The sequence below is a fragment of the Typopeltis vanoorti genome, chromosome 9 (assembly GCF_054136105.1).
Source record: "Typopeltis vanoorti isolate ZY-2024b chromosome 9, IOZ_Tvanoo_1.0, whole genome shotgun sequence".
Lineage (NCBI taxonomy): Eukaryota > Metazoa > Arthropoda > Arachnida > Uropygi > Thelyphonidae > Typopeltis > Typopeltis vanoorti.
In genome coordinates, this window is record NC_143557.1 from 144,246,927 (window position 1) to 144,259,791 (window position 12,865).

Genomic DNA, 12,865 nt, shown 5'->3' on the forward strand with positions numbered 1-12,865 from the left:
ACGGATTTTATAATGGCTGTCGGCCCCTGCAAAGATTTTGCTGTTCTCCACTAGAGATTTTTGGAGATGTTTCAATTTCAGATTGCATGTTACGGAATCCCCTACAATTCTTATAATCTGTCCAGTCCCAAGTAAGGAAATGAAAGTGGTTGCACAATTGGTTATAATTATGATGCTGCTTGAAAATAGAAGTTCCGTTAGCGCAGCTGTTGGGGATGATCCAGTCAGTGCCTTTTGATAAGGTTCTATATTTTATTCAGCTAGTTTGGAAGATGATGGCCCGTTAGTCATTAGCATTAGTCCTCTGGTGAATGGGTTCAAATGTGACCGCGAGTTATTGCATAAGCCGTTTCATCAAGATGTTTGAGGAAGAAGAGGATTCTGAAAGAGTTGAATGTATCTCCAATGTAGTCTAATTGCTTGTCGTGTGGCTTAATGAGGGCTCAGTAGGTTGTCCAGTTGGCTTTTGTTACGAGGATACAGGATTGCTGACTCGATCTGAAGAAGGGTCTTTAAAGAGATTTAGTACTTTTAGGTACTTATGCTAACAGCAACCTTTCTTCTGAGAAAAAGAGAGTACTAACCTATGTATGTTCTTTCAGTAAACCGAGTACTTGAAAGCGATCATGAATCTCTGTTTATAGCAACCAGGACTAAACCTATTGCACAATCGCATAATTGTGCAATTGTGCAATAGGTTTAGCTAAATATTGTGCAATATGTTTAGCCAAAACGTGTGCAATAGGTTTAGCCAAAACCTAAACCATTTGCACAATTGTGCAATTGTGCAACAGGTTTAGGTTTTGGTGATGAAGACTTCTCGAGATACCCAAGGATGATAAAAGCGATGTTTTAACCAACACCACCATATGGAATACGCCGAACTTTGAAGTCCGATCGGTCTGCTGTAGTCAGATCATTTGCTTAAACTTTCACTGTGATGAGTCTGTGAGTAACTCTCAATATATTCGTCATACAACAGACATTAGACTAGAGGAAATCATTCCTGAGTGAACTAACGTATGTAGGGATCGAGGTGTTGCGTCCACTCTTGTCAGAAGAAAAGCCAGATAAGAAATTCATCTTCCACAGACATCCGACAAACCTGCAGCCTGTTGGATGGAAAGCAGGTTTGCTAGTCATTCGGCCAAAAGGCCGAGGACGGCTTGAAGCGGCCAAAAAAGACATGTTTGTTGCAAACACATTTTCCCCATGCTGAGAGAAATTTTAGCATTCAACGTTAGTGAGGTTTTTAGAGTTCCGCCAGATATTTTGGAGATCCGACATTTTTTTTTCTTTTTTTTCGGCAGTAGAGCATTAAAGCGAATATTCCAGAGGCAGGCAGCTAGATAGAATACTAAACTGAACTCAATGGCGACAGTTTTGTAGGCTTTCAAGTCAGCTGGCTAGCAAATAATCTTGCTGCCATTATTCTGCCTTGTGTTCCCGGAGGTAGTTAGCCGTGGTAGTGGGATGCTGGTACTACAAAGTCCACCGTTTGCAGAGACACTGCGCGAGAGAATTCGTTACAAGCCCAACTCATCTTAAACCATTGAAACGTTAAGCGGAAAAAAAAAAAAGATGTCGGATCTCCAAAATATCTGGCGGAATGGCGGCATGTGTATAAAGCCACATATCATCATATTTGTGGTGTTCATTTCCATCTCGTATCTCAAAAAAAAAACACATTGCCCTTTTTCCTAACAGAAACTTAAAATTCATCTTCTCCAAGCACTGCTCGCTGCATTTTTCCCAATTACTCACGATCAAAGATGGCGTTTGCTGTGATGAACGAAAGTTTCCAGCATTGAATCTCTCTTCTTTGTGTTCGTTAGCTAAAATCTCTCTGTCGCATTCTACCAAATTAGTTTACTCTCCTAATGCCACCAACCTTTCTGACCATCTTGATTTCATTTCTTTAAACGTTCATTTTCTCCAACCCCAACTTTCGTAACAGTGAGGTCATATTTACTCATTTTAATGTCAAATCCAATTAACTTTCATATTTCAACTGCACAGATTAAGTAAGTTGATATGCCGAGACGTTTGTTATCATCACTGATCACACAAGAAGGTTCACATGCCTATCAGAATCAGATTACCAGATAACCCTAATCACCCTCCAAAGATGTCTCCCTCATTAGTTTCCTTTCTCAGTACACTGCGGATGTTATTTTCCTCCTAGAAATTCATACCACAGTCCATGTTTATTTATTTTCCAATGGATCAACCCTCCCACAGCCATTGTCATCCACATGATGTCTTGGCATTATACACATGCCGCCCACTGAATTAGAAACTTCGTAGAAATCAGTGGGTTCCGTATAGGCATGCGACTGCCAATACCGATTCTCTTCAATTCCCTGCGCATAGTTCTGTGAGACATGGGTCGGGAACAGCCCTCATTAAATGCTTCGGTCATTGTGCAAGGCTTCTGATTCCTGACAGACTGTCTTAGGAATAGAGTTACACCTCTTAGACAAGCTAAGTGGGTTATTTTTCCACTGATTAAACACCCGAGATATCTCACCTTTTGAGAAACCACTCAGCTCTGTTTTTTTTTTTTTTTTAATCGTGACTCCAGACAGACGGGTACTCACAAAAAGCTCTTTATCGACCCCGAGAGGTCATTTGTTTTTCCCTTTGTGATCAATAATACTACTGGCGATTAGTGACAGAAACATTTTAAATAGTTGCGTGGAACACCTGGTGACGCACTTGACCAAGTATTTTTCATACGCTACGTAAGTGACCTTTGCGTACATCTGCTTAAAGGTTTCTAATTCAGTGGCAGGTATGTGTAGAATGCAAATTGAGTAAACTTCATTACTTTTCTGCTGCTTGATTTTCTTGATTGTATTATTAAAAAATAATCGAATTCAGTTTTCTGATCCAAACATTTTCACAGAATGTATATCACTGAGATGTTTATTCCTATGTAAACATTCGTTCCGTATTCTAATTTAAGTTCTTGTCTTTATTTACGACTTGCATTGTCCATTGCAAGTCGTAATATCCATTGTTCCATTGCATTGTCCCCCCCCCCCCCACACACACACCCACATACACAGAAAATGCAAAACTCCACAGGCTTCTTTACTTCAATTCTTGCAGTGACGATCATGTAAATGTCCTAATTTTCAACCACACAACATTCATGCCTCCCCTTTGATGTTTTTCAATAATAATTGTCATTTCTTCTCGAGTAAAAGAATCGCACTCAACTTACACGCTACCTCGTATTTATTACGAAAACCTATGGATTTTTCTTACAATGGCAATCTTTTTGCTTATATTAGCCACCTTTGGACATATACTGTGGTTAGCTTTTAAGAATGTCAATTGGCTGTCCAATATTGAGTGTGGCATAAAAGACTATTTATTGAGTAGCCCTCCCAAAGGGGGGATTACGCAATAAATAGATTAATAAATAAATTTGCAGAAGTCAGAAAATTGACCATAAATATGGTCAATTTTCTGACTTCTGCAAATAGGTTGCCAGTTTTCTTTCTGGAGACACACACACATGGCACTACTTCGAAAGAAGTCAAAAGACACTCTCCATAGGCAAGATGCATCGTGCCATGTAATGAATCACGTGTTTGTAGCTGTATAAATTGGAGGAATATCACGCTCCCAAGTCAATACAACTGTGACCGGATGAAATAGCTGCATGAAGGAACTGACAGAGTTTGAAAGATATGTTGTGAGAGGATGCCATGTTGCAGGCCTACCTGTTCGGCAAGTTCTTGACAAATTGAACCATCGCAGGTCAACAATCAATGATAACATACCGAGACGGAAGCGCAGAGAGTCAACTTCCAATGTTACGCACTGGACGATCTTAGCACACCCACCGAACATGACCGTAGAATATTACGAAGGATAATGTGTACAAATCGCCTTTCATCGACCAACATCCAATGTGGAGTTCAAGGCATCGACTGGAACACGAATCTGCACAAAAACATTTAGAACCGACGCTCACAACAGGTGTTTCCATGGTAGGACCACAATATGCAAACTCCACATTATCCGAACGAACATGCAGCGGTAACCCTAACTATGAAATTCGAGGTGTCGGTATGATGGTATGGTCCTGTTTTTCCTAGTTTGGCTTCGGACCTTTGTTTGTGGTGGAACGAACATTCAACTCCGAGAGGTATCTGAAAATTCTAGATAATGCTTCCTGCTTTATGGCGTACCTACGGAACTGACCGTTATCTTTTACACCAGAACAATGCACCCTGCATAAGGTTGCTGCTGAAACTGCGTGGTTTGTGGACATGATCATCACCACACCTGACTGGCATTCACGGAGCCCTGATCGCAACCCTACTGAACATTTGTGGGACGAACTGGATCAACAGATGAGGTCAAGGGATGTCTTCCCCATAACATTACAGGACTTCCTTACATGCCTACAGGAAGAATGGTCCACAATTCCCATTGATCGCTATCATAGGCCTGGAAATTATGTTCCGCATGATCGCTGCAGTCGTCATCACAGCGAAAGGATGTCATACACCTTGTTAAAGGTGGGCGATATGGCTGGTTGTTCCTCACACTATGGTGTTCGCTGACTTCTTTCCAAGCAGTGTATTACAAATACTTTCCTCAGCATTCAAAAAATTAGGCTTTTACTTTACCTCTGGATAGTTAATACTTTTTTACAAATCGAAAATTTGTCCAACAGTTAAATACTTTTCTGACATTTCGGATGGTGTCTCCAAGCTCTCCTGATAGAGACTTCAAATGCTTTCTTGGGTACCAATGAGAGCAGTTAGGTTCGTCGGTGATCCATATTTCCTGTTATTACTTTGCTAAATATGTTAAAATACGTGCAACATCCCTTCACAGTTCAACTTTAAACTCATAGAATCAAAACGTTTCTTCTTCATTCATTGCTTCTACTGTTGTCTTTTTGGAGCAGCGTCCGCTCGTATGCATCTTTTAAAGAGATCCCTCTCGAGGCACTCAAATGCTTTCCAAATAAGGTCTTCTAATGGTAACGGTTTCTCCTTTTCCTCAATGTTTTGCCTGTCACAGTACCAACACGTCATAAGTCGAACAACCTCAATTTATAGCATTGGAATAATGAATATAAAAATAAGTTTTAAGTTTTTTGGAATGTTGCGTGGGCGGTCTTCTAGGTATTTTAATTCCTCGTTTTAGGTTCATATCGGAATGGCAGTTTTGGCTTTTCATTTATCTGTCCATAAGTATGTAGTGTTACCAATGTGACCTCCAAAATCTTTCCATGTCCGCCTCGATATTTATCATAATGGTAATGTCATCAGCATGTACTGAGCTTATGTTTATTTTTTTTCCAAGAGAATTTGATGGCTGGGTGTGCAGAGCTGTGCAATAAAACCAGAAGGTTCATTCCATATTCTGGAGATTTCTTGCAGGCGTTTTGAAGATTCATTAGCATTTCCTGGTTAGGGTGTCATTAAAGATAATGAAAGTTGCAATTTAGTTGACGGAATGGTCTCAGATATAAGAAGGGATGTGGTATTTCTGATCAGAGGAATAGTTTATTTGTATATGTAACACCTTCCCGGTCCATCCTGATAGAAGGACCTTCCGGTTACTGTGATAACCGATTTCCAAGTGCAGCAATTTTTATGGGTAGCTCATTATTCTGCATCATTACTGTCAGCGTGTGATTTAAGTTTTGGTCAACAGTGAAGTTGACGTCTCCATTCATGATGACATGTTCCTAATTAGTCCTGAGGTTCGTGAGAGTTGCATGAACTTGAATGAATTCTAAGCTTGTGGATGCCAGAGCATTCTACTGTACTAAGTAGATACTGAATGCGTGAATCGCAGATATTCATGTTTCAAGGCGGGTGTACGAGAACGATGCAGACCCTGTACGTTTGCAATCAACTTGTGATTTCAAGAGAATCGGTTGTTGATGTCCAATATACTGTCTTCCGAGATGTCAACGCCTTTCCATTGTATGGACTGTTTTCACAAAGGGGGGTGGGGGCTGCCAACAGATATTGCCATCTTTTAAGCATACTCTCCTTAGAGAAAATGCCAGCCAAAACCTCTAGATAACTTTCATCTCTAAGCGAAATGGCCCTTATATTTTGTCTCCAGGATAGGGTCACCATCTCTGTTAGCACATGAAGTACGGTGACGTCCTACTTGGACATGCTCATCAAATTCTGCTGCCACTTCCTCTCCCATATCTTGTCGGGAAAGAGAGTCTGAGTATATCAATATGCAGTGGAAATATCCAACGAATGCATGGACTGCATCTCAGGTCACTCCACTCCACTCCACTAATTGTCTGGAGTCATATCGATATATTTTTGACGACTATCGAATGCCCAGAGGAACAGTATGAACTCCATCCTCTATAAAATGTTAACATCTACCCTTGCAATACACTATAATAGAAGTAACATTGCGGTTACTTGAAAAATATGAAACAAATCTGCCTCAAAATTATTTAAGGAATGAAAAACAAAATGTAAAAAATCACAAAAAATACACCAACCAAAAAACCAACGCATCAATAAAAAAATTATTCCCACCTTCACGACATCGATGGCCTCAAGGTTTTTTTTAATTAATGACCTGTACCATCACTGCATTAATTAAAACCTGATCTATTATTCACTACTGCATCCCGCCTCTACACCCACAGTTCACCATAAATCTCCTAACTACATGCTAATAATTCCATGCGTAAGAAAAGCGGAACACTTGGATGTGTGAGATCTGAAATTACTAAACCTTGAATCCACTTTATGAAATCTGCTATATTTTATAATTTCTTTTTTTTTCTTTAATTTTTGCTGCCTTGACTGCTCTCTTAATTTTGATCACTGCTCTGACTTGACTTCTTTGACGGTTTGTATCTGAATATATACTTTCTGCAGAAGAAATCATCCATTCGCTTAGATCACTTTCCTTGGACCCTTTATTGTCCATGATTCAAACTGATTTCTCCTTCTCTGATTTCCCAGTTTCGAGTTATTCGCTGTCAATACATTAATCATTATCCCAAAACCTCAGACATTTACTTAACCAGTTCTCTTTCCAAATAAAATGTAATGCTATCTCTTCTCTTGATCTTGACACTTCCGACCACAACCTTGTCTACAATTCCTGTTCTACTGATCGACCATCCCCCAGATGATCGCAGCGTGATATCATTTGACACTACAGCAGTGACAACTGGGGATATTGTCCGAAATTTCACTGCGCCTTTTCAGCGGTCTAGTAACTTTTTTCCATCTCCCGATCCAAACACTGTCTCCGACCGAATCATTGAAATAATCCGTACCGGAATGAGAACTTCATTTCTCTCACAGTACAAGGTTCTCGACTACTGTCCAGTCTTTAGTTCTCCAACACTGTGGCAAAACAATCCAAGATGAAAATTAAAAATACATTAAGTTGCCGAAGACTGGTACCCGCTTAGCTTACGTGACATCTGTAAAATAATCATTAACAAATCGAAATCAGACTTTGAAAGGACCAAATGCAAAAAAAAAAAAAACTTCCCCCTGCTCAAACAGTAACCCTCTGCCTTTTGATTGTTTGCTATTGATCTATTGGATTGCATTTTTTATACACTTTCATTCTTACAGCCTACGGAACAATTTTTTAAAATATCGATGTCTGTGCGCACGCAGAAAACTGTATGGAAATGAGTGTTCCAATGGAGAAATTGGTTCAGTGAGTCCTGAGATGAACGGTAAATGTATGTTCACTAGATTCGTGTTCGTAGATGATTAAGAAGGAAGTGAAGGTATATTGACAGCCAGTTCAATGGAGCAGAGTCCATGGAAATATCTATAGAAAATAGACACAAACAGCCTCTATGGGAAAGCCATTAGAAAGGGAGAATGATAGATAGATCATCTGTTAAGCGAATAACTCTCTTCTGCCACCAATCTACCATTCTGAGGGAGATTGTGGGTGGGCCTCCCCAGATGTAAGAAAAAGATGTACAGTGTTAGGAGTTGAACAGAGGAGAAGTAATGTTTAGAACAAAAAAAAGTATGAAGGTTTTTGGAGGCCAAAGAAGATATGATTCCTCGTTGTAGCTATTGGGTGTGCATTCGTGGTCTTTCATCTGGGAAATAAGCGTGTTTTGATAGCAGTAAAATTTACTATTATCTTCAGTACCAATCACGAATGGCTAGAAGATCGGTGTAAAAGACAATGACAATAGCAGATCTTGAAGCTAGCGTCATCTGAATATTATAAGATTTTGTGAATGATGATTAATGAATGGAATGGATCATCAGGAAAATTCTGAATAGGAGTGGACGTCAGTGAGAAAAGATTATTAATGTACACAGAAAGAGTGCGTGAAAGGTTGCGAAAGTACTGCGGTTCGGGTACTCCGACATTAATATGAAACGTAATCTGAGAGGAAATCATTCATGATGACACCCAATGAACAACCAGAGAGAGGAAGCTGCCAAAAGAGACTTCAAGAGATTATTCAAATCTTTCCATGGCTTGTGTCTAAAGGTAAGCAGCGAGGCCAGGTACAGAATGTAAATGGTGGAATCCATATTGATTACTCATTAACCAATGGGTCTTTTGTTAGTGAAGAAGGTGGTTGTCGACGATCATTTTCATCACTTTTAGATATCTGAGGTATTGATGTAAGGGAAATGGGACGATAGTTTATGTTTGACTTTTATTACTATTTTTAGGAACAGGGTGGATAAAGCTTGTTACCACGCTCAAGGATAGATGCCAGATGAACAGAATAGCTTTTAAAGGCAATTCAGGATGGGTGATAATTCTGGAGCATCAGGTCTTAGTACAACTGTAAGAATGCCATCTGGATACGAGGATTTATCACTATCGAAGCTGTTTGATGTTTTTCTGATGTTCATCAGAAAGATCAGAGTACTGAAGATCTATGAGATAATGATGGAAAGGAAGATTTTCCTCTAAACAAGAGTTGGAGGAGAACACTAATGACAAGAGTCCCCTGCCTTCTCTTTTGGAGATGTTGCCATTATTCTATCAGGATGGGAGAGAGAGAGAGAGAGAGAGAGAGAGAGAAGGCAAAAAAAATAATAGGGCATAATTTTTATCTAACAGCCTCGATAAAGGACCAGAAGGCTTGACTGCCGTGATAACATCACCATACCTTCCTCTTGGCGTCGTGTTCTTCCTTTTATCTCTCGTTAAGACGTCCAAGGACAATCACCTCTCACGGTACTATGAACCACTAATCTCACGCCTCTCTGAACTTTCCTCAGAAAGATATCAGCAAAATTCCCGGTAATCTAGATATTAATAAGTCGTATGGTCCAGATAGTGCCCTTCCATTGTGTTAAAATGTGCTACAGAAGTAACCCATCGCGTATCGATGGGTTACTTCTGTAGCACATTTTAACACGTATCGTTTCCAAAAGTTATCCTACTCGTCTGATGTCTCTGCAGGAACATGAAGGCGCAGATTGGGACTCATGCAATGAAAATATTTGAAGCTTACGTGGGTGCTATGACATTTCACAATGTCCGGCATGGGAGGCCTTCTCCCCAAGATGTATTATAGTCTTGTTCCTGCCTTTTGCTACTTTCTTGTCATCCTCTCTGATCATTCACTGTTTGTCCTGCTGGATGGCTTCTCAACAGAGTTCTCTGTCTGTTTGTGGATACAGGACTTGCTTTTTTCGTCTACACTCTTCCTCCTATTCACTCACGACCTGCTTTCACTGATCTCATGCACATCATCAATTCTTTCCAATCGTTTTCCGCTCTGTTTCCGGGAACTGCTGTACCGAGCGGTCCCCATCCCTATTCCTCCACTTGCCTCTGAACATTTAAGAACAAGAACTCTTGTTTATCAACACATATTCATGCACAGTTCAGCTTCAAACTTGTGGTACTGACTTCTTATCCTCCTCTTTCACCCATCTGGCTTTGCTCCTTGGAACAGACCCTTTCAATTTTCTTTCCGATTTTTCTCCATTTTTTCCGAGGACTATAACCTTCAGCTTTTATTTTCCTTACAAATTTATTCTAATGACATATAAAAGTACAAAAGCTTCGTATAAAAGTACAACATTTTGAAGACTCATATGTGTAACGTAAGAGCAACACCTCGTCCAGGTTACGGCATGCATAAAGTTACAAAACGTTATGTAATGCATCATCATTATATATGTACATCTATGTTCTACATCTTCAAGAAACACATTAAGCAATTCCATGTTTCTCTCTCTCTCAAATCACGTGCACACGGGGCACTACTCTATTATGGGTTTCGTGACTTCTCCTTTATGGGATTGATTTAAAAAGAAAAGCATAAAAATGTGTTTTGAATACGTAAGAATTTGTGTTTAAGATATTTAAATACCATGCATATTCTTCTTGCATTTTGCTTGCAATTTCGTGTAGTTGTTTTCTATAAGCGCGAGTATTTATCGCCATATAAGGAAGGGTTCTTATCCAATTCTCACTCAATATATGGTCGTGGCAATACAGATTTAATTACGAATGCCACACGCACTTTTTTATACATTCACACCCCCGTTAACATTCTTTCTATCTGCTGAGGTATTAGATGAATTTCAAAGAACTGCGTTTTGATGTAGCGAAGGACATTTGTTGCAGGAAATTAGTCCTCTATGGGATTCAAAAACAAAACTAGCTCCGTATAAAAACCCCTGTACCATCTATGGGTCAAGCAGCGAACTATCATGCGTATTCTTACTTATATTCATAAAAAATGTATATTTTGCCTGAGGAAAAATAGAAATGCTCTCTATAAGTCAAGTGTCGTGCATTTCTCAATTATCGAGAAAATCATAGTCGATAAATCAAGTAAATAAGAAACATCCAATGATCGGATCATCACGAAGGCGGAAGTCCTTTTATGATGTCGCAAAATAAGGAAAGGACGATTGAACTGAAAACATTGTTTAGTAGTGGAGGGTCACTTGTTGGTCAGAAAATCTAGGGGAACTCCCCTCCCCCCCATTTATTGGTATTTGTGTGTGGGGGGGGTGGACGAGAATTGCTGGAATTGTTTTATTCGATTTCGGTCTTTTTGACGTGTGTTGCAGCGGAAGATCAAATTAAGTTAACTTTGGAAGTGACCCAGTTTGGTGTGACGGTGACGCCGTTGACATTTCAGCTACTTGGTATGACGGATCTGGGCTGTTCAGTCGGCGTGGGAGTACACAAGCTGATCGCGAACCTGATAACACCGGCGGAGCGTTTTGCAAAGAGCAATGAGGTGGGCGAAAACCGAACAAGCCACGCTAATAAATATCACAGCAATGTTACTGATGTGAAGTGACAGAGCAGTTCTGTCTGTTACGCACTGCTTTTTAGCAAACGCTTAGAGATTGAGTGTGTGAGTGCGCGCGCTTACGTGGGAGGGGCAGTGAGGTCTCATTATCTCCAGTGGTTCACAGCTGCTTCGTTTAGTCACTGAAATCGGATTAGGATTGCTACTGGTACCAAAAGAAACACTCATCTGAGGAAAAGAATGTTTATCAGTGTTACATGCGCATATATTTATCTCGTCGACCGCACTGAGAATCTCCAAATGATCCTGGTATTATTAGAGCAGTGTCAGTTAAGTATTCAAACAGTTCTTTATTCATGGACGCTTATCCACGTATCAGGATATGCTAAGTGAAGTCGCACAGGACATCTCACAGAGCAGTTGTTACTAAATTGGGCACATCGGGGTTTGTAGAAGTCGTAAAATTCGAACTTCTATATAAATGTTCTAAATTGGTGGTTCTTCGTTCTGCATGAGCTATATATATATATATATATATATATATATATATATATATATATATATATATTCTTGATTAGAAAGATCTGGCCAGAATGATATTAATTGATTAATCTCGCCAACCATCAACAACAACATCGCCAAGAAAAAGCCTGGAATTTTTGCTAACCTCTTTCTAGGCCTAAGTGGGAATTAACGTTCTTCCTCTTTTCTCCAGTTTCGCAGAAGATTGATTATTTCAAACTAAACTCCCGAGAAATCACATGAAGCTTTCATCCGTTCAGATGCTAAACATTACAAGCAGATTGGATTTAAGGTGGTGGGAAGACGGCTTAAATCACAAGACTACTATAATTTCTCTGTTACTTGCAAGTGTCCTTCGGCTGTTTCGGGATGAGCTGGAAAGCTCTCATAAAAGTTCTCACGTCTTTTACAGGGTTCACACTCCGGTGTTTTCAACGGAAGGGCAAATATGGCATCGTCCACAGCTGAGCTTTGGAATAACTTCTGCTCAGCAGCTTCGAAAGTGATGCCGCTGACAGATTCCATCCTGTGGAGAATTCTACGCGCTTTTGTACTTTTTCTTAAATTGTTGCATGTTTAAAGTGTCGCGTGGGGAAGCCCGCTTATTGTTGGCCATTCACTCAATTCCTTAATGCGAAATGGAATGAGCTGCTCTGCACTGGGATTTAGAAAGTCACAGTGATATTTGGAATCCCCATGGGGTGAGATGCACACATAAGAAAAAGAAGAGGAAATGGAATTATATAATATGAAAATTTTATACGAGCTCATGAATGTCTCGAGGTATCTTGAGGGTATCTCCTGCAACCCTTAAAAATATTAAGGTATCAGTTTAACGTTAAAACAGTAGTGTTTTTGGTTTTATTTATTTTTTGGAGAGAGGGGGGAACAGGAGATTGCTTCTCTCTCTCTCTCTCTTTCTTCTTCTTCTTCTTCTGCAGCTTCTCCCACTTAAGTGGGGTCACTGTTTGTTATGAGTCTCCTCCACACCTTCCTGTCTTGGGCTGTCACCACATCCAAGTTCTTCATCTTCAAGTCCTCTTCTACCAGCTCCCTCCATCTCTTCTTTGGCCGCCCACGCTTCCGCCTTCCTTG